Below are 21,816 nucleotides of genomic sequence, written 5' to 3'. Positions count from 1 at the left end.
CAAGCAGTACAAGTAGGATACCCACACACTGCAGACAACTCTCAGACAGCTACGATCCCCCTTTATTCCTCACACACACCTTATGAGCCCATAAAGTCATTTATGAAGAAAATACTCAGCCGCTGATCATCTACAAAAGCACATACGGCACAAACCTGTGGATTTCTAGCAAGCCGGCTGATATTATTCTACAGTAACAGGGAAAATGCCTATTCACTTATTTTTAGGTTGCACCATAAGGCACTCACTCTTAAAAGTTGCAGCACATGCATTAATAATTTAGGAAAAGATCCTTCTCACACCTAACTGTGACGTTTTTCTCAACAAATGTTATCCTTTCATGTGTCATGGAACACATCAACTACATTCAGTGCCCATCCAAGTGATCTTCTCTACCAGTTACAGCGTAGAAAGAGACCCAAGGCTGAACTAGACCACCATGAAATACTGTCACAAGAAACAGCCAGCCTCTAAAACCACTCTTTTCTAGACCTGCACTTTCAGCATGTGTTACATTACTTAAAGGTGCAAAAAAATAAAGTAAAAAACCTCTTCCATTCTCTACAGCTAACTTCTCCAAGAGCTACAAGTCACATACATCACAAGTGCTGGTCCCAGAAAAGCAGGAAAGCCAGGAGGTACGGAATAATCATCTTAAAGCTAAATTTAGCATTTGCGTATCTGCATCATCCTTCTTAGTTTATTTATGTTGTCCTAGACTACTATTCTTTCATTCAGTAATGCCAGCAGAGTAGTACAAACTAATCCTGTTCACAGGGAGGTCACATTTAAGAATAATAATTCCTCACAGCCACTTTCCTACTACCAGAGAGGGTTCATATCCCACAAGGGCACAGCTCTCATCCCACCCTTTGGATATATGGGGAATTTACACAGGATAGCACCTAACAGGCTGAAAATTAAAGGAAGTGTTTTAGAAAAACCCTTCCGCGTACTGACTTGCAAACTCGTGACAGCAAGTAAACTGAGGCAACGCATTCAAACAGGGGCATCAGGCTCCAGCTTCCCCCCCCCCACCTCCCGAGGGACACGCACCAGGAACCACGTGCGGTACTGACACCTCCCCGCAGCACTTTCTCTGCAGAGGTTACTCACTACACACCAGTGATGAACGGAGCCGTGTAACAGACAGTGCCAGCAGCACATCAGCTGTACTGGAATCTGTATCAACTCCTTGACTTGATCTAAATTCATGTTTTATGACAGGTTGGGCTTCAAAATCAGTAATGTCTCAAATGAATCCTCCCCACGGCAGTTACTCAGCACAATTAACAAAACTGTGGTTGGACAAAAGCTCTGGGACAACCTCTGTGCCTTGTAGTTCTTTATCAGAAAAAGGGCAGAGTAGGTGCAAAAACAGGTAAGTCCTATCAGGCTAATCAGGCTTTTTAAAAAGAACTTGAAGGTAGCAAACTCACAGATCTATCCTCAAAACTCCTGCTTTGCTGCTGCAGGACAGACAGCAGACAATTGCATTTGTTTTCATTCATACATGTAGAAATAAAGTCATGGTTTCATTCCAAGATGGTTGTTGCTTCTGCCAGAACGACTGATAATTATCGAATGCCATTATTCAGTTTACAACAGAAAAATTACACCATTCTCAAACTAAATTAACAACAACACTGCCATCTTTAATCTATATTAATCTTCACAAAGAAGAGATAACACATATGATCCCAAATAAATTTCCCACTAAACTCATTAACCATCTTCCATTAACTTCAGTGGGCTTTTAACAAAATCTGTTATTTATTTTTAGATGCCTACAAGCAGAGTTGTGATTCAACAGAAAGCTGTCAGCTGCGTAAGTAGGACTGCATATTAATATGCGTGTTCTGCTTTGCCCACTCTACAGAAAAGCAAACCATAAATGTCCCTTTATGGCTGAGAAAGCAGATAATCTAGGAAATAAAACACCCCATGATATAAATTACTTTAATCTCCAAAACTGGGGTGAAATTTTTTGGGAGGAGGGGACATCACCACTATATCTGATCTTCTCAATTCAACACCCCATTATCTGCCTGACAAGGACAGACACTGAACTCTAAGGAGTGGGTTTTTGCTGCTGTTTTTAACAAATATCTCATTTATGAAATAAAAAAGTACATGGAATATTTAAGGAAGATAGTTCTCCAAACTCAGTTTTCCTCTAGAAGGGCATCAAGATTACTACTGTGTTACTCAAAACCTGATAACCACCTCATTAACAGATAATACGTGATATTCGGCTCCTGGAAAGGCTTAAATTCCTGGGAGTAGAAGTGAGAAAGGCTGCAGAATTCCTCAGTTTGAGGCACTCTCGTCGTGCACTGAGTTGGACAAATTCAAGTTAGCACATGCTTTGGAAACCTGTGTATCTACAGAGCACCCCAGGTGTTCACAAACTGCATAAAGTAACAGAAGAAGACTCGAGATGGGCTCCTGAGAAATCAGTAGAGTCTGACCAGCACCTTTGATCCTCAAGTAAACTGACTTCTTAAATTGAACATACAAACAGTAGTAAAAGACTTTTCAGCACATGCCACCTTTTGTAATATTTCAGCTCTTAAACACTGTTCCTCCCACTAAATGATTTCCTCTTCTCTCAATTTATTCATGCTAAGCACTTGAAGAAAGCGCTTTTCATCTTAAGCACATAATGAGGTAAACTACAGCACAGAATCATTTTGTCTCTATGCAAGTCTGGTTTGTCATATTTCTCCACGTGTTAAAAAGTTCTTTAACTTAAAACATTTATCTTGTAAGTACCTTGTCAGTGTATGCTCCCTTCAGATGACAACATTAAAAGCCCTAGATAAGCATCTTCTGAACATAAAATAAATCTCATCTTTTGATGATGTTACAAAGATGCCATACCAGAAACCATATTAGAAAAACAGCAATTGCTGTCACAGCACACTTTCATCTTACGCTCAGACAGGCTGAGATCTTGTGAACTTCAACAACAGCTTTCAACTGCAGAATGCAAGTACTGAAGAGGTTAAAAATAAAATCTGCTATTTTCTCAAGAAAAGGCTACAGTAATTAGATTCTACCTGACATCTGACTGTGCATTCCACTTGGCATCTAAAAATGGAGAATAAATGGCAGAGTACTATTCTGCCTTAAAATTCATAGATTCAAAATTCTTTGTGTACTGACAGCAACCCTCCCAGCATCCAACTTATGCAAAATTCTGCCAAGCTAATAACTGAGAGAGAAAGCTCTGGCTGTACTTGACATCAAGGACTAAATGTTCATTTATTTCAATAGGCCACTTTTTTTTTTTCTTCATTTCAGTAAAGGTACGTAACTGGAGAAGCTGTCCAACGAACTTTCTTTCCCACAGTAAATCATAAATATTTTTAACAGACTAAGGACCAAAGAACAACCAAACAAAATAACCCCACCCACACAAGCCCCATCTTCAGATAGCCTAAATAAAGATCACAAAATCTCAGCCAACTTCCTTTTCCAGCTCCAAACCTTTAGCTAAGATCTTGATTTAAAGAAACCAAGTCACTAAGAACTTACTGCTCAGCTCCAAAAGACATGTATTTTATTTCTAGATTGAATTCCACTATTTCAATTTATGTACTTCTGCTAAATTGAAAAAGCTCTTTCTACAAGACAGTACTCTCTCAGTTTTCCTAAATGTGAGCTTTTCCTCCCCCATAGAAATATTATTTGCAGCTATAATTTAGTTTATTAGTTTGCTAGAAATTGGAGTTTAGTTCCAGGAAAAACAGATAAAAGGGAAAGCTATGCAATATGCTAGTGAAATGAAGTGCTGTATTTGTTAGTGCTTTTTTTTTTTTCTTTTTTCCAGATGTGCAAGCATAACTAAATAAATATTTAGTGGAAAGAATACACACACCCTACTGGGGCTCTGGAAATAACGTGACAGTATCTCTGATCGCGGTGCATACACGGAAGTATCACGCTGGGAGCTCTGCACTAGAGACAAAAGGCTGCATTTAAAGCAAGAAGATAACCATGTAAGATCAAAAGAAAAACAAGAAGAGGTTCTCACTGGTTCCTCTGAGGATATCCTCTTTCTCTTTGACAGGCAACTAATTACCAAGTCAATCCTAGTTATTTTTAATGAGAATTATAATGATTCTACCAATTTTAATGCTGACAAAACAAAACATATTGTCTATAATCAAGTACCTGGATACAGTCAAACAAAGAGATGACCCACTTGTTACCCATCACAGAGAATTCTGCAGGGAAATAGGAGCCATCTTAAAGAAATTTGGGTGCTTGGAGAGGGATGTAGGGCATCCCTTTTCCCGTGATCATCCATAGATAACCATCGAGCAATGCAGTTGAGATGAAGGTCTGTGCTCTATACATATCCAATTAGTTTCAAAGTCCCCTCACAGAGCCAGCTGAGGTCTACTATAACTCAAAACCTGAAATTACATCCACATGCTACTCCAAATTTAAAGAAGTTATACATTTGCAGTAACATGCAGCTTGGGAATCACAGGCTTTCCTGATTTCAGAAACCTTTAAATGAGTAGGTGTGAAACATTTAACTTTATTACAGGTGAAATTAGCATCCTGAAAGTTTTAAGTGAGACATCTGAGCCAGGAATATTTTTTTTCCTCCAGAAAGCTGCACACAATGTCACACTGCATGCTGACGTTGTCCCCAGGATGAATATGGGAAAGAAGTTCAGTTCATAAAGGAGCATATATACAAGAGTCATAAAATGTTACAACCTTTAAGTTTCACTACCCAAGTTTATTTTTCCTTTATGTGAAATTTGGCTTCAATAATTTAAGATTTAATGCATAAAAAAGTGTTCAATTCCCTGGTCTTCTGTGTACCTCTCATGTGTAAAAGCTTTTCTCAAAGGTAAGAACACCCCTTTTGCTTCTCAAAGCAAAAAACACTTACACAAATATTTAATCCTACTTCTAACTGTACAACAGATTTTCAACCACATACTCCAAAATTAAATGAAGGAGGGAAGGAAAGAGTCACTGGATCATTTTAAGTTAACACTTAACAAACATGGCAAGTATATGGAGTGTTTTGGCACACTGACATGACAAGCATTTGGAAAGATGAAATGCTCTGTATTAAAAAGCATCTCTGACTCAGAGGACAAGCAGCCCAGGAGGAACTACAATGGCTGACACCCACCCACCCTAGGTTACCTTCAATAGTACACAATGGCTTTAGTAATCAAATTAAAAAACAGCCAAATTAACCTGTAACTAAGAATGGTCATCTTAGATTATTTTTGAACTTGTATTATTTTCTGTTTCCTTAAGGCTGCAGAAAAGCCACACCATGAAATGAAATGGGAAAACTATGTCTTACTGAGTACTGCTAATTGTGGAAGGGGGAGATGGTGGATCTAAAGGCCCTTAATTTCCCCTGTCCCCAGCCCCTTATAAAGTTTACACCCATTATGTCTTTTTTTAACTCCTTAGTCCATTCCTTCCTCTTTTCCCACCTCCTCCCCTGTTTCTAATTGTTATCCTTGAAACTATATTGAAAATCTTGGATCAACTAATAATTTACTCATGCTTATTAAAAAAGTATTTGTATAGCATTAACAGCTGGTCTGCACTTCCCACTGGATATCATTTGCCCTTTGATGGCCAACACTTGCCTGTGTTTCCCACAGAAGCCTGTCACACTAGAAGCCAGCTCAGGGTTGCTAGGAAAAAAACCAAAACCTCTGCAATTAACTAGAGTTGTCCTATGGTCTTCAGGAAGCTGGGAATGAAGTTCCCTACCCCAGCTTTTACAGAAATTATTACGAACAGCTGATGAAAAGTACAGAAACAAAACCTAAGTCCTCAGTGTGGGAAGGGAGCACCCGGGATGCCGAAACCGATCTGCCGTGGACGAGGATGAAAATGGGCCACTTCTCAGCTTTTGTGGTGGCAGATCCCTCGTTACCACCCTGCTGTGCAGAACCATTTTAAGGTCATTCTGTTCAATAACATTAAACTCCCAACGCTGCAACTTGTTTACACGTATAGAAAAATAAAGACAATAAGCTCAGAGTTCAATGCCACTTTTCTTCCTCAGCAAATACGTTAAGACAACAGACCTCTATCCAGCTGCCCATTTAGACTCCCACAGTTTCAGTCTCTGCAATCACCAGCAAATGGCTTCACATGTATCAGCAGTATCAATATATAAATAGGTAAATGACTTTAAGATTAATTCCCCTGGCGCCAATGCATGCATATTACAGAAAATTGAAACGCCGTATTTCCTAATCTCTGAGTGGTCAAAATACTCTGCTCTAGTAATGCCACAACCCACAGTTTATCATAATTTGGTGAGTTCCTAAGAAAATACAGGAAAACGTAAAGACTTTCTGTACCATCCAAGAAGAACTGTACTTTAACAGGCTGAATTTACTGTAGCCTATTTAAAGGTATTTTTCTACCTGAATGGAGGTTTTAATTTCTAGAAATCAAACCCCATTTACTTCCATTACCATTCAGGAAGCATGGGGAGAATTTCCACAAACAAATAAGAATATGACTGCACAGTACAGTGTACCCCAAAATCTTACTTTCCTTTAACAGCCACTGAGTTGAGCATTTGTGGGATAATTTCCTGCCTAACCTGTACCTTCCCCCATCTGTGAAAACAAACGTATGAGAGGAATTTGATGAATGTCGATGCTTCAACTCAGTAAGTACAGCACTGAGAAACAGGTAGAGCTCAACTCTGGAGTGGGAAGGCACTCTCAGGCTTCTTAATCCAGGCACAGCTTCAGTGATTTAAGAGACACAAATCCTGCTGACTCACAATCGCAGAAATCCCAGAGTATCTCCATTTACACTCTCTTTGCTGAAGGAATAAATTGTAAAGTGATACTGATTTGAAATAGAATACAATATATCTGGGAAAGTAGGTAAGACTATAAAATGAGGTGTGCTGCAAAACTTAAAAATTACCTAAAGAACAGATTGATCGAAATTTTAATTTGACCTGACTGCCTTGTGGCTTTAGGGATGCATTACCTACTTTAGCACAACACTTCGTTCTTGAAACTCTGCCACACTGCAAACCAAAGAGAACAGAACATAGATGTGCTGGCTCAGCATATTTTGAACACATCCCTGGAGCACCTTCTAGGCCAGAGACTGCAATCAGCTGGCATGGGGCCAGGTCATCTACAAAAGGCTGTATATCCTGAAGTCCTGGTTCTCCTTCAAATAGGATCCAGCCTTCCTCAGTACCCTACTGATCCTGCAAAGGAACCTCAGGCAGTAAGAAGCTCTAATTTTCCACAGGACAGCATCTTCTAGCTTCAAAGCAGCAAGTACCTTGAGACTGTTGGATCCATGGTGGCCATGCAGGGCACACACCACTGACATTTAGCTGCCCTTGAGCCAGACATTCTGCAAACAGCAGAAGATGTTCTCTTTATCTTTTAATACACAACTTGCGAAGGAAAGATTGCAGCCTATCATGTCATACCTAATCCGTATCTGGGTAATCGTCTTTATGCAGTGATGGCTACATTTACAAGTGGCACCCTGTTTATGAAGCATTCCTGTCCTCTCCCTAAAACTGCTGATGCATGGTTTTTGGTGGATATCCACCTAAACCATTTAATTAGATGTCCAAGGTTTTGTATATATAAGGTCCAAGGCTCATGGATATACTATGTCAGGCACCTAAAACTTCTGAAAAACAATTACTTCATCCTTCAGAAACCACTACCATTATAATGACACCTTGAACCTCTGTGGCTTAAAACCATTCAAAACAAAACCCAATCCCCACAAAAACAAAACCAAAGTAACTCCAGTATCAGAAGTCTAAGTAACCCAGTTAGAAATGCATGGAGTCCAAAACAGCTCCCAGGAGTTATTTCCTCATTCTTACACAGGGTGTTAGCCCAGTAGCCACTCTTCTACAGCATCAACACAGTGAGCTGCCACATTACTCTCAATATATGGGAAGGAGAGAAAATCCCTACTGCAACACAGAATTTAAATCCCCTCTTCAGCTCCCCTGACAGAGCCAAGGCACCACTGCTGTTCACCAAGCACAGAGGACAGAAGGATCTCTCCTAAAACCCACACTAGGCAACCTCCCATCCAGGGAGGCATGCCTCCTCCCACACAAGCTATACAACAGGGGAATTCCTCTCTGACTGTTCCCAGCTGCTACTAATTGACAGAGGCCCTCACCAGGTGGACAGTAATATCAATCTGCAGCTCAGGTACAAACAATCATGACAACTACAAACAAAAATATTTCTAAGTGAATGTTTGAGTCACAGCACTGCTGCCCACTCAGATAGGCTCCTGACTTGAATTAGTTTGCCCAAACCTGTTTTTCTGCTCTATTTCTGAAGAACTCAGCATTTTAAACCAAGTTGTCAATAAACTGAAGCAGGAAGAACAGAAACATTAAACTGATTCTGAGGCTGGGGGATTTTACTTATACTGATAGACTGAAAAATGTCAAGGTACTTCAAAGGATCCTTTAAATCCTTGGGAGGACTGAGATGTGACTTGAGTGAAAAATTACCTTTAAATAGAGAAAACACTACGTTTAAGAGGCTATTGGACTTTTATTTCTTCATATTAGAATACAACTACCTAACATTTACCTAATGATGAATTAAAGCCTCTTTTTTTAGAAGAGTAAGAACATTAGCTTATAAATACAGTGAGTTTTCTGTCCCTTGATAACACAAAATCATAGGATCATTTAGGTTGGAAAAGACATTTAAGATCATTGAGTCCAACTGTAAAACCTAACACTGCCACGTCCACCTGTCAGAGACTCAGGTCCATCACTCAGGTATGCTTTTAATAGATTTAAATTACTGATGTTCTGATAGGGATGACCTAAACATAACAGCAACACATGTGTTTTCATGCCTGCCTTCAATATTAATGTATTTTAACCAACTACAGCCCACTTTACCCATCCTAAGAGTTAGCAGATGGAGCCAGTGCTCCCTCCTTCCAGTTTATGCCATAACCAAAGGCTGAAGTATCTTCTGACCTGTGTTTATCTCCCCCCACCCTCCCTGCTCACATCTTCAGCACTTCCAACCAAGTTTCAAAAAGAAATGTGGAGGATGCCACACCACCATTTACTCTGTATGAATATGGAAAGATGATGGTGTACATCCAAAGTGGACACAGCCACCTGTCTGCAGTCTGCACTTCACAAGAGGCTGGAGCTCTTGCACACCCATACAATCACCATTTCCAGCTGTCTAGTGCTAGACAGTTCCCCAATAGCACAAAGACATTAGGGATTGCTTTTCCAAAACAATTTGGTGGAGCTCCAGAGCATAAACTCTGACTCTCAGACTTCATTCTGGCAGCCTTAAAATGCAAAATATGCATAAAGTATTTAATTTTATTAAGAGTACAAGTACTTCTCAGTATGCTGTAAACTGCCCTTGACCAAGGACTGCAAGAAGGAAAAGATTCACCCAACTGTATCCATATTCTCTAAGTTTTAAATGAGATGCCTGACCCCAGAATTGTTTCTCTTTCCTCCAGAAAGCCACACACAACTGCACCCATTCTCAAATTCCACATCTACACCAGAAAAAGCTAAATGCTTCTTTCTTTGTATTTGACCCATGCATCCAGCAGGGTCGGTTTTGAGAAAAAACATACAGTCACATGCAATATTAGCCAAGAAAGGCTGCCATTTGCAATCGTCATTTAGCATTTGCTATTTTTGGTGACAGGACAACCAGCCACCTTGAATTCACTGAACAATAACCAGGAGAAAACCAGCATCTCTGCAAGAGAAACTAGAGAAATCAAAGGCAAATGAAAACTAAATAGAAAGCAGCTTGCAGAGTAAGACTACAGGAGAAACTGTCCACATTTTCTGTATAATGCTAGCAGATGCAGACTTTGGTTTATTACTAGAGGTGCTGCATCATGTTCCTGTGTGTATCAGTGAAAGTCAGTCACAACAAAACCTTTTAATAATGCAAAAATATTAAAGAAAATGACACATTTACTCCACCACACCTTTTTCATTACACATTCTGTGGAATAGCTTGGTTGATGGTAGGAAACAACCTCCTCAATACTACCTCCCTTGTTCAGTAATACATGATACCAATATACTACTGTATACATGTGCTACTCACACATAACTGTTCCCATTACATATCATTTGCTGTTACAGAATATTATATTTACCCTTAAGCATTCAGATTAATTTACTACAATTTTACTGTTCATTTGAAAGTTCAACATGTTTTCAGAAAGTGTCAATTACTGAAAAAAAATTGAAATTGAGCTTTTAAAAAAAGTTTTCCAATGTACAATTTAATATTGTTTAAAGTGACACCATTCGCAGAGGAAAGCTGTTCTCCACAGGCAATACCACAAACATAACGTGACAAAAATATGAAGTTAAACATATTAGTTGATATATGTAAACATTTATGTAAGATCAAGGGGTTTAGATTTTAAGGGTGTGGCATAACAAAAGCACCAGTTCAGAGATCAGAAGATAGGAACAAATTCCATGCTCCCTCCCACAGATGGGTATTTTCCTTCTGCACACAGAAAAACAACTCTGCAACATGAAGAGTCAGGGCATTTTTTTCCCTTCACTGTCATGAATTTTTAACTCAGCAAAATAATTCTTCCAATTCACCAAGTTACTTGGTATTTATTTTAAACACGAGAAAGAACCACATCAAAAACATGCAGTTCATATTTCACTGTAAATACGGAGGTTGCAAAAGACTAAGCTGTATTTCAGTTCTCTCCAAACATTGAACAAGACAGATTAACTAAACTTTTCTTCAATCATGTGACAGTACAGAAGATAGTGCATATTATGTATGAAAAGTATTTGAATGAATACAAACTTACTTGATAATGAGTTTCAAATCCTGTTTTTTTCAAATTATCTTTTTTTCGTTTAATATTACATTACTTAAGATTTGTAATAACTGGAATAACATTAAAAAAAAAAAAAGAAATAAAAGCACTACAAGAGCAAACATTTTATAATATGGATTATTTTAAATACTGCAGTAAAGATATTTCAAGGCATGTAGGTTTCCACTGAATAAGTAATCAACTCTGCATGACAGTACTCTCAACCAGTATGATGTTCCTGAAATAGTTTTAACAAGTGCCAAGCACCTTGATTTAGAAGTATTAAATATTTGTGCAAACAAAATAAAGGAACCTCCCCCAAAAATTAAAACAAATAAATCAAGCATCTACATATTAAAAACTTTACAAGTACCTCTTCAGATGCTGTTCCAGTTCCAAGAATAACACTTTCATGATTTTTGGTCAGGCACTTGTTTCTGGAGAAGTCCCACTTTCATTGATGTATCTACTTAGTACCTGCTGATTAGTTTGCCCCAGATGGAGGGTCAGAAGAAATACCTCAGTCCTCAGTGGCTGTAAGATTAGCATTAGCATTCCTCTATTAACTACAGGTCCTGAATTCTGCAGCACTTTAAGAATCGCAAAGCCTTGCCCGTTAAAGATTATCCACCTGCTTAAATTCAGAGTTTGCTGAGTTTAATACTGGTTGGTCATGATCAAGAAAAACAAGAAGGGCAAACAGTGACACCACAGATCCTGAGGTCACATGGCGTTCTGTTACATAAAGCATCAAAAGAGATTAAAATCTTCATGATTACGTTTTCAAATCTCAAACAAATGCATCTTCTCTCAGCAGTGCCAAATTCGTCAACTCTAAAGCTGATTCAACTTGCTCCCACTTTTTGTGAAGTATGTATTAATCACTACAGGTAGCTAATTCTGCTTAGAGAAAGGCAGCAGAAGTTGTACTGTTTCTCAAATCAAAGTTCTAAGGCTTAATGGCAATTCTAATTAGACACGAAAGTGACAGTAGCTTGTTTGCCAGAAAATATTTTACACAGACAAATCCTGTCCATCACTGCTACTTTAAAAAGAACCAGTGATGAGAGTTGGAGACATGTATCTAGTTAGTCAGATAAAGATAGCAACTCATCACGTATCAAGCCAAAATTCAATCAAATACTGCATATTCTTCCTCACAGAAACACAGATTGCCATGAGGAGGTTCTGGTGCATTGTAGTAACTCTCTGCCATGTAACGATGAGCCTATATGCATAGATACCATTATCCAACGTTGCTGCAACGTAAGCATTTTCCTTCCTTGACCCTGTTGAATGCTTTTCAGTGGGAAGAGAAGTTGACTGCCCACAGTACATGGTAGAGAAGAAAAGAAGATTAATTTCCTTACTCCACAGGCAAGCTGCAGAGTGAGAAAGAACCCTCACCATGGAAACAGCCAGCCACTTGCAGTAAGTGCATAGGAACTCCCACCACACCAGAGAGCATGGGCAATGGTTACACCTTTCCATCAGACCAAGACCACACAAATGCAGAGACAACAACCTAGCAAATGTTACTTGGGCTTACTGCTGACTGCTAAAGTGATGTCACACGTGTCTCCTCAAGTAGGTTTGCCTTGCAAGAATACATTGGAAAGAAACCAAATTGAAGCGTTGAACAAATTCTTAGAATCATAGAATGATCTGGGTTGGAAGGGACCTTAAAGACCATCTACTTCCAACCCCCCAGTGATGGGCAGGGACACCTTCCACTAGACCAGGTTGCTTAAAACCCCATCCAACCTGACCTTGAACACTGCCAGGGATAGGACATCCACAGCTTCTCTGGGCCTCCTGTGCCAGTGTCTCACCATTCTCATTGTAAAGAATCGCTTCCTGTTATCTAATCTAAACCCGCCTTCTGTCAGCTGGCTCAGAGCACGGCCATATATTAGTTACCTGCACTTCTGCTGTACCTTGCCAAGGCAGTGAAGAGGTGATTGATGGCAAGAGAAGTAGGTATTACACAATAAAAAAGAAAGGGGTCTGGCTTGGGTGAGGAAGGGAGTGTTAAAACCAACTAGTTAGAACTAAGAGGTCTACCATCACACACAAGGAGTATTTTCTTTAGGAGGTAGTGAAGAAGCAAAGAAAAGAAAAATGCAAATTGTTTTCCCTTGGAAATGAGGGGTGCAGTGGGATTAGTTCCCCATTCCCAAAGCCTAGAGGGAATTCAGAAAATTTAAATGGAGCTTCAGATGTACTAACTGTGAAGGAGGGCAGAACATTTCTAAAGAGTCTTCCCAGATCCTTGTACGGCTGTCTTACAAGGACAGAGCATAATGTTCCTTTTAAGGCACACCAAGGAGCTGAAGCTGGCAAGTTACACTTTACAATAAGTGTTTCTCTTAATATATCAAGTCCATCTCTCTCAGTTCCACACGGGAATGGGTAACAGTCAAGGCTGATTTTAGCATTCTCATCTCACTCCCACTGAAAAGGAACAGAGGTGGGACCACTCAGGTGGGGGAGCAGTTGTATTCCTGGATCTTGGTCCTTGGAGTAGAGGCAGACTGATATAACAGCCCTAAAAGAGGGATGTTTACTCTAAAAGCAGAGCTCCTGTAGAAAGCTTCAAATGGATACAACCACTTATAAGAGAGAGGTGAATCAAAGTCAACAGACTTCAATGGAAAATAAACAAGGAACAAAGGAAACAGCAATCACACCAATAAACAACTACTGAGAAAGTCTGACCCAATATTATTGAGTAACTTCAGTACTCAAAATGAAATATTACTTATAGCATGGAATCTTACTTATTTTAAAGAGCTGAAGTATCAAGCTGACTAGAAGAATGCTCAAAACCAATTCCACAAAGCTGAACGAAAACAGAAATTTTACTTTGAGCAGCATCCTGATATATCCTTCCAGAGTTGGAGACAGCAATAACTCCTAATGAATACTGCTGGTTACACAGTCCCATATATCAGATATGCTAAGCCGAGGCAGTCAGGCTTAGTGTCAGTTAGCTTAGCTAAGCCAGAACTTAGCTCAGTTCTGTGTCCCACAGAACTGCACCAAGAGAGCTGATAGATTTAAGATGCTATTCCCCTAACGCTGCTGCCTTCTTGCCATCTCTGTTGCCTGTAAAGCTGCACAGTCGATACCACGTAGGAGAACAATCTTTCTCCATACCTACCACACATACAGGATGTGCCCACTGGTCACAGGTGTTTTCCAGGATGCCTGAAACTACGGATACAGTCTGACATATGTTGGGGTGGGAAGGGGATGAAAGCAGTGACATTAACCTTTCCAGTCTTTACTTTCTCCTTTCCTATTCCAAGATGCCCTCTGAACAGGAGCTCCATCATGCTAGCAGCTATCATGAGAGTTAAAAAAGGGTCCAGTAAGTTATGCACAGTTGACTAATACACCACTCAGCTCCAAAGCTCTTCTGACTCAAATCTGGGTTTCCCATATAGCCAGAAAGATCACTAAATGTTAGATTACATGGGGTGGGGGGGGAAGGAATTTCTTAAGAGACACAAGTCTAAGCACTGGATAAAATTCATGGAAGATTAATAACTGTACTATAACATCCACAAATAAAGACACAATAAAAAGATACTACTGCAAATATTATTTTTGCAGCATCCTTCTCCTGAATTTCTGCTAAAATTCTTGTAATTTGCTCTGCTTACTAGAAGAAGCCACATCAGAGTCAGTTTGAAAGTGAAAAGCAAATATATACACACCCAAGCATGTATGATGTGGGACTGCAGCATATAGCAGCTGCTTCATTCTGCAAAGCAGCAAGTTCACTGCTGGGCCCGCAAAGAAAAGGCACAGCTAGCTCCATCTCTGGTAACACCAATCACCTTTCCTCAAGCTTCAGCACCAGTTCTGGTGTTGACTTTACAATAAGGCAACACTCACAGACTTCATTTGATGATACTTCTTTAGCTGTGTCAAGGAAAATTATTTCTATACCACTGATCTAGAAGCACCTAATTCAAATTAATCAGCTTTTTATTTGGGGGGTGGTTGTGTGCCAGAGGAATCTATATGAATTCCACTTCTCACCTTCACAAAAGATAGCAAAGGATATGCTTTGTCAGTTACCAGACTGAAAACAAATTAAAGTGAAAACACAACTACTTCAGAGGCAGGCATTCTGACAACTATGTCATTTTTTTCATAAGCATTTCCTATAAATTTGACAAAGTTGGGTCCAGTGCATTCAAGTAATTAAAAGCATTACTTAATTATGTGTGAGTCAACAACTTACGGGTAATAGAAACCACAAAGAAATTGTAAAACAACTGGATTATCTAAGAGATTGAATATTTTTATTGCTTCGAAAAATAGCCTCTAGCTGCAACTGAAAAATGCCTGAAGTACAAGGATCTTCGTTCTTCTCCTGTCACATTCAAGAATTCAGCATCAAGCTATGCTTTCCTTCCTTTGTCCTGAACTAGCCTGGCTCTTATATAAAGTGACAGATTGCTCACAGATGAATTATCACTCTGGGTACATGAGAATGTCAGATACAGACAAATTTTAAAATTTAATGAAACAAAAAACAAGATTTCATGCATGAGAGCATCAGGGTACCTAGGTTCTCCCCCACCCATAGTTCTTATGTCCAAAGGGGAAAAGGGAGCCTATTTCAAGATTCTTGATTTGTGGTACTCCTTGACAGTTTTGCTTTAAAAAAAAATTAAATTAAAAAATACATCAGCCCAAGTTTAAATCTAACCTGTAAGTGAATGAATCTGGCATTCATCCAGCAGAATTTACTGTTAATGTCAGTCTGAATAAAGTGTAGCACTTCAGCCCACATTCCTCAGCGTATTACACATCACTGATTGAGCTGCCATACCTCCACGGAGTAAACATTTAGTAGGTTCACTTTCCACATTCTATAGAGGACTTCAGACACTGTTTGAATAATGCAGACTTCACCGTAAGAAGCAGAAAATAAAGCCAACCTTTAGACTACAGACATAAAGTGCCCTACGGTAACAAGCATCAATTTTGACATGATGCAACAAACTAATAATAAGTTTAAAATTCAGATGTGCCTATGAGTTCTTGATAAAGCATAACATATACCAGACATTCAAGCTCTTCTGGAGACTTTAAAGTTGCAAACATGCAACCCTTAAGATATTTAGAGCTTTAAAAAAATTACAAGTACAGCAAAGAAATCTTTATATGAAGTTTCAGTGCTTACTGTATGGGAGATATCCCATATATCAACTGCATCCTAACCTACAGGATTTTTAACGTCCTGTTACCAAACACTCTCCCTATTTTAAAATCAATCATTATGGAGTGCTTTGGCACAGGGTTTTGCAAGGCTGCTAGTCAGCAATAGCAGCACACAAAAACAAAAACTGACTTCAGAAAATATTAGAAACCATGAGTAAAGCAATGCATGCCAGAATATCAAAGGAAATAATTTTAATGACTAGAAGAAGTAAAAAGCACAAAAAAACCCTGTAAAAAGACATCTGCACTGTAGTGAAAACCAAAGCACTGAAGTGAAAGAGAAGAACATGGACAACAAACTGGGAAGTATCTCATTCCCAAATGTTAGCAGCAAAAATCACTGCTGTATTTTTGCTATCTTTGTATTTTGAATGACTATAATGAAGTGCAGTTAGAGAAGGTAGCTTTCAGTCCATCATTAAGCAATTAAAAAAAAGTCTTTCGTTATTAACATCCTAATTGAAAATCTGAGGAATTTTCTTATACATTGCTCATAGTCATCACCAGGTGATACCAAAGGTATGGCTTTCAGTTACACAGAGATAAACACTACAATTACACATGTTTAGCCTGTTAGTTTACACTCAATTTTTATTTTCATCTTGGTACCCCTACATATACTGCTGAAAAGCAACTCCTCCCTGTGTGAAAGACCAAGAAACACATGTGGGGAAGATCTCACTGGATTGAAACATCCATTTAGCCTGGGAGCCACTTCTAGGCACAGCCCGAGGCAGATACTTAGGTGAGAACCCAAAAAGGCAAGCAAATAAATGCAATTTTCCTACAGTATCCTCCAACCTGCCAGCAACCAGCAGCTTGAGGAGTTCCTGCACAAGAAGAAATAACTTAGTGTTTAATGATGCAAGAGAATTTTTTTTTAAGAATTCGTCCATTTATTTTCCTTTCAAGAAATTACTTATATCACATAGTTCTGAAGTTTTCATAAAATTCTGGTTGGTTAATTTGGAGTTAATTACCCAGGGAAGAGACTTTTTAAAATTATCAAATATGAAGCATCAATCACCCTGGCTTCTAAAGAGATATGATTTTGAATCTCAAGAGCAGTCCTGATTTAAGAACACACATTAGAAACACCTGGAAGGCAGCACAAGCATGAAGGAGCAGCTGCAGGAGTCAGTCTTCTCCTTCAAGCACTACAGTGAGCAATCTGCAAGCGAGTGCTTTACATTCCACTAACTGAAAGTCACTGAACTTCTGTCATTTAATCATACAGAAGAGCAAATATCATCAAAGCATATTCAAACTGTGCAACTGTTAGCATTGATACTGAACACACACTGCCAGTTAGAACAGTTACTGGTGACTGCTTTTTGTACAGTGGAAATCAGTAAAATCAGATTAAGCCGACAGGGGACAAGCCCAGTATCTCTTCCACTTCTAAAAGTAAGGCATGTCTCTACCCTGGCTGTGCTTTGTTATCCTAATCTGAGTGCTCCTTTCCTTTGCTGCAGTACCTGTGAAACACAAACCAGCAGAATCTGATTAACAAGAAGCCTGATGAACATGAACTGGCACAGCACCTAACAACAGCTCAGCATTTTTTGCTGCAAGGGATTGACTATTTATTTTGCATGTTACATCAACTGAATACAAAATTAAAAATGAAGGATTTGCAGAAATTCAGCCAGACTGGAGGGGAAGGAACCCTGCCCTCCAAAACATATCAGCATTCAACATAAGCATACAAGACAGAACTTGAGAATACTATGAAGTTGTAGTTGCCAGTTGTACAATCCATGAAATGGAACCTCAGTTTTGACAGACAAATGCACCATGAAGAAAGACTCAGAGCTTCCTATTGAAAAGGGCCATCCAAAACCTCCACAGGAAAATTGCAGACTAAATTTCTGTCCTGCCTAAACCTCCAAACTGAGACTCATTACTAGGTGTGAGCTAACAGGAACCAGTTAAATCTAGAATGATGATACTCTTCCTCAGTAATACTGGAACTTTATGAAACTAAATTACAGCAGACATTCCTTGAGCATTTTATGACATCCATATTAAAGGAGTAAATCAAAGGTTTAGAATAATGTAGTTATAACCATTACCAAGATAATACCAAAAAAATCTGGGGGAATAAAAATTCTTAGAGTTAAAAATTCTTCCTTTATTTCAGGTTTCAGAGAGCAGCCTGTACTCAAAAGCAGTTCAGGCCCAGTAAGCTTTGGGAGCCATAAGGTTACTGTCTTATTTTTAACAGGTCAGCCTGCTTACAAAAGGAAGCAAGCAGAACATCACCTCTGAGACACTACAAAAGCACCAATCCATACAGGAGTAACCAAGCCCTTTTGGTGTTGTGAGCACAGCAGTTTTAACATGACCCTCACTGCTGTAAGCAAGCTGCAGAGACCAGATGGACTGGGGTTCTCTCTGCCATGCCAAGTATTTTCTCACAGAAGGAAAAACACTTTGTTATCCTGCCTCTCTTCCTTCAATTAGGCCAGAAATTCTGCAAGGCAAGATCTAGCTAAAAAGTGATTCTCTGATATTTAAACCAGAATAAAACCCTCCATTAACACATTGCTTCCCAAGAGGACCACCCCAGGACCTCTCATGAGTAGCACAAGGTGAGCGCTGTGCATGCAGAAGAAAGAAGGGTGTTTCAGCTTGCTGCTGAAACTGAAACTTCACGGTCTGACAAGTGTTCTGTGTGTTACCTCTTCTTGTACAAACTACTTCCATCATACTGTGAAACCTACTGAAATGCTTAAAGAGATTTGACAGGAAAACAGCATCAACGAAGTAACACCACAGGTGGCAAAATAAATACCTTGCCACTTTGAGACACTGATATCACAGAGGTGTTCTCCTGTAATGAATCCCATCAGTGGCCCACCGGGAATGATTAAGCTGCATTAGTTCAAGCGTCAACATCACCCTAACAGTAGCTCCTTTAGCAGGCATTGGAAGACAGCACTAGGCAAATACTTCATTATTTTTACTGTGAACATTTAACTCTTACACTGTGTCTATTTCAGTGTACTTCTAAACTGACTGCCTTTGCCAATGTTTATTTCAGAAAAAACTGAAAGTCATCACCTTCAATTTTCGTATCTGGCTATGTAACAACACCAGCAATTCTGAAATTAGCTGCTTCTGACAAAGCATTTTCTTCAGAGACCTTCTGACAATATTTTCACTTCTTCCCTTATCAGTCAGAAACACAGTATGTGACAACATTACAGATGCACTGAAATGCCCCTCAAGCCAGAAACTGCGACGTTAGTTCCATAGCCAGTAATTATCAGTGATTTTCTTGAACTGAATTGCTGTAATCAGGTGAGCAAAGAGCTATGAAGGTTATTTAGGAGACCAAAATAAGCACTTGGAAGAGTATCACTGCATCTCAGAGGAAGAAATATTATTTTTATATAAACTACAATTGAGACTGAAAAGTGTATTTATAATGAAATTAAATATTAAATAAATAACAGAACCACAGGAAAACCATCAAACTACAGATTCGGAAGCTAGAAAAACATGTCAGTGAACTAAAGAGAGCTGCCACAGTAAGAAGCAAAGATTCAAAATAAAAAGGCAAGTGGAAGCAGGGAAGAAAGAGGGAGAAAAAGTAATCAGGGCAAGTCAAACAGGAGAGAGAAGGGTCAGAAACTGCATGAGGGAGTGAAGAGGAAAAAGGAATTATTGGCTAAAAATACCCAAAAGAAAGGTAACAGCAGATGGGGTTTTTTTTTGTACATTTAATACAACATCTGAAAAACAGAAAGAGCATTTCTGGAAATGCCGTACTTTTCAAGGAAAAAAAAGAAATTTAGGAAGAGAAGAATCAAGAAACTAAATCTACAGCAAGCAACTGCCAAAGCCCTGCAGTTTCTCTTGGCAGACCAGCACTTCCACTGATAAACTAATGCCATGGGATCACTGTCTTATGATGACAACTTCTAGAAAAGAGGAAGAAAAAGGGGAAAAAAATTTAAAAGCTTCAGACTCTCAAGCTCCCTTTTCCACGTACGTGAGCAAAAACATCCAACCTGTGATGACTCTCTCCTCAGTTCATGCTCCAAATACAGTGTACTAGAGAAATGCTTTAACCTGAAGTATCAGAAGTAAACCAGTTATATTAGCCAAGACCCCTACATGGCTCATCTTACCCCTCTGGAAAGGGCTAAGGTGACAATGCTAGGGTAGCTCCTTCCAAAATGACACATCCAGCCCTGAACTGCACTGTCCTGCCTTTTGCAGCCATGCACCAATGCTCCTCCAGCATGCAGGATGTCCTGCCAGGGGCACTGCAGCTCAGCCATGTGTAGCCAGCACAGCAGCTGCCCTTCAGTGCAGGTTGGTTAAGCACCATTCAAAGCAAAAACCCAGCCTACATCCATCTTTCCACAATCACAACTAATTTGGTCACCACACGTGTGAGGATTTTTTAGGACAGCAGCACTCCCGTTTGAGCTCTGAACAAGATGCTGCCGTTTTCACTCCTCTTCAGAGCACAGCCATTTTGAGTGGGCAGGACAGATGGATGGATGCAATGCCAGTTTATTGACCTATGTGCATTTCAGCTGTAGTTAATAATGGCTAACACTTCATATTGTTCACTGAAAAATGCACCAGAAGTGGCAAGGATGATGGGTTCTAAACGTATTCCAAAAACTCTCTGTACTTCTGGCTTCTGAATATCAATTTATCAAGTTAAAAGAATGAGGAATTTTGTTTCCAAGGCAGCTGGGGAGAGGAAAAAAAACCCCAAACCAATCAAAGTTTATTACTTTCCCATTTGGTGAACAGTTCAACATCTCATTAAACCTTTGCAGTGATCCTTATCAGTACATACATACTGAGCTAAGTCCAAAGATGTAAGTAACTTGCTCAGCATTCATGGCAACAGGCCTTCCATTGACAAAGGTTGAATTTTACGTGTTTTAATAAACGGCACAAATGCAGCTAACAAGACAAGTTGAATAACATTCCATTACTCTCACTCCATTACACATATTCCACTATTGTATTTCACAATGGACTCCAACTAACTGCCATGAAAGGTTCGCCTACTTCATCCTGCCCACATGTTTTTGCCTTTCCCTTTTCACTGGATCCAAAGGAAAACCAAGAATTACCACCCGCTACTCCATGTGAACAATATAAAAGTGAAGGCAGAAATGAATGACTGGCAGAGTAGGAAGAGTGAGACTGTATAAACATTTTTTCTTTCTAGGTTGCTTTCCCTCTCCTTACACACACACCAACTCCATTACGAGCATAAGGTCTCCCAAGAAACACCAGGCAGGATATATACTACCACCAAAAAGCAAATTTTTGCAAAAAAGCAAAAAGCAAATTTTGTTATTTTCTATCTGGATATCTATCTATTTTACTGTTGTTAAAAGTGAGGGAGGAATAAGAAAGAACAGATAAGGAAATAAATATTCCTTGCTAATTATCTTTTCTAAATAGGCACATCATGGCAGTAGCATTTCCCTTTCCCAGTCTACAGCTGTATGGCATATCTGAGTCAAGATTCATTGTACACTGCCAAGCAAAGGGCATGCTCAGTAAATACAGATACAAACAGACTGGTATTTACCTGTGTCAGAAGTTTATCAGAACAATTGAAGAACCACATTCCAATGAAGATAAGCAGGCAGGCAGAAATGACAGCAGAAAAAAGAAAAAAAAATCCCAGTTATAATCAGAGTTATCATA

The 21,816-nt window shown here is 39.2% G+C and overlaps 1 protein-coding gene across 3 annotated transcripts in view; it reads right to left on the bottom strand.

The window, feature by feature from the left end:
* Positions 1–21,816, bottom strand: part of TSC22D1 (TSC22 domain family member 1) — a 90,883-nt gene that overhangs the window by 3,843 nt on the left and 65,224 nt on the right. The window lies entirely within an intron of this gene.

Source organism: Vidua macroura, chromosome 2 (genome assembly GCF_024509145.1).
Source record: "Vidua macroura isolate BioBank_ID:100142 chromosome 2, ASM2450914v1, whole genome shotgun sequence".
NCBI lineage: Eukaryota > Metazoa > Chordata > Aves > Passeriformes > Viduidae > Vidua > Vidua macroura.
Note: the sequence above shows the minus strand (reverse complement) of the source record. Positions and strands in the feature narration are given on the sequence as shown.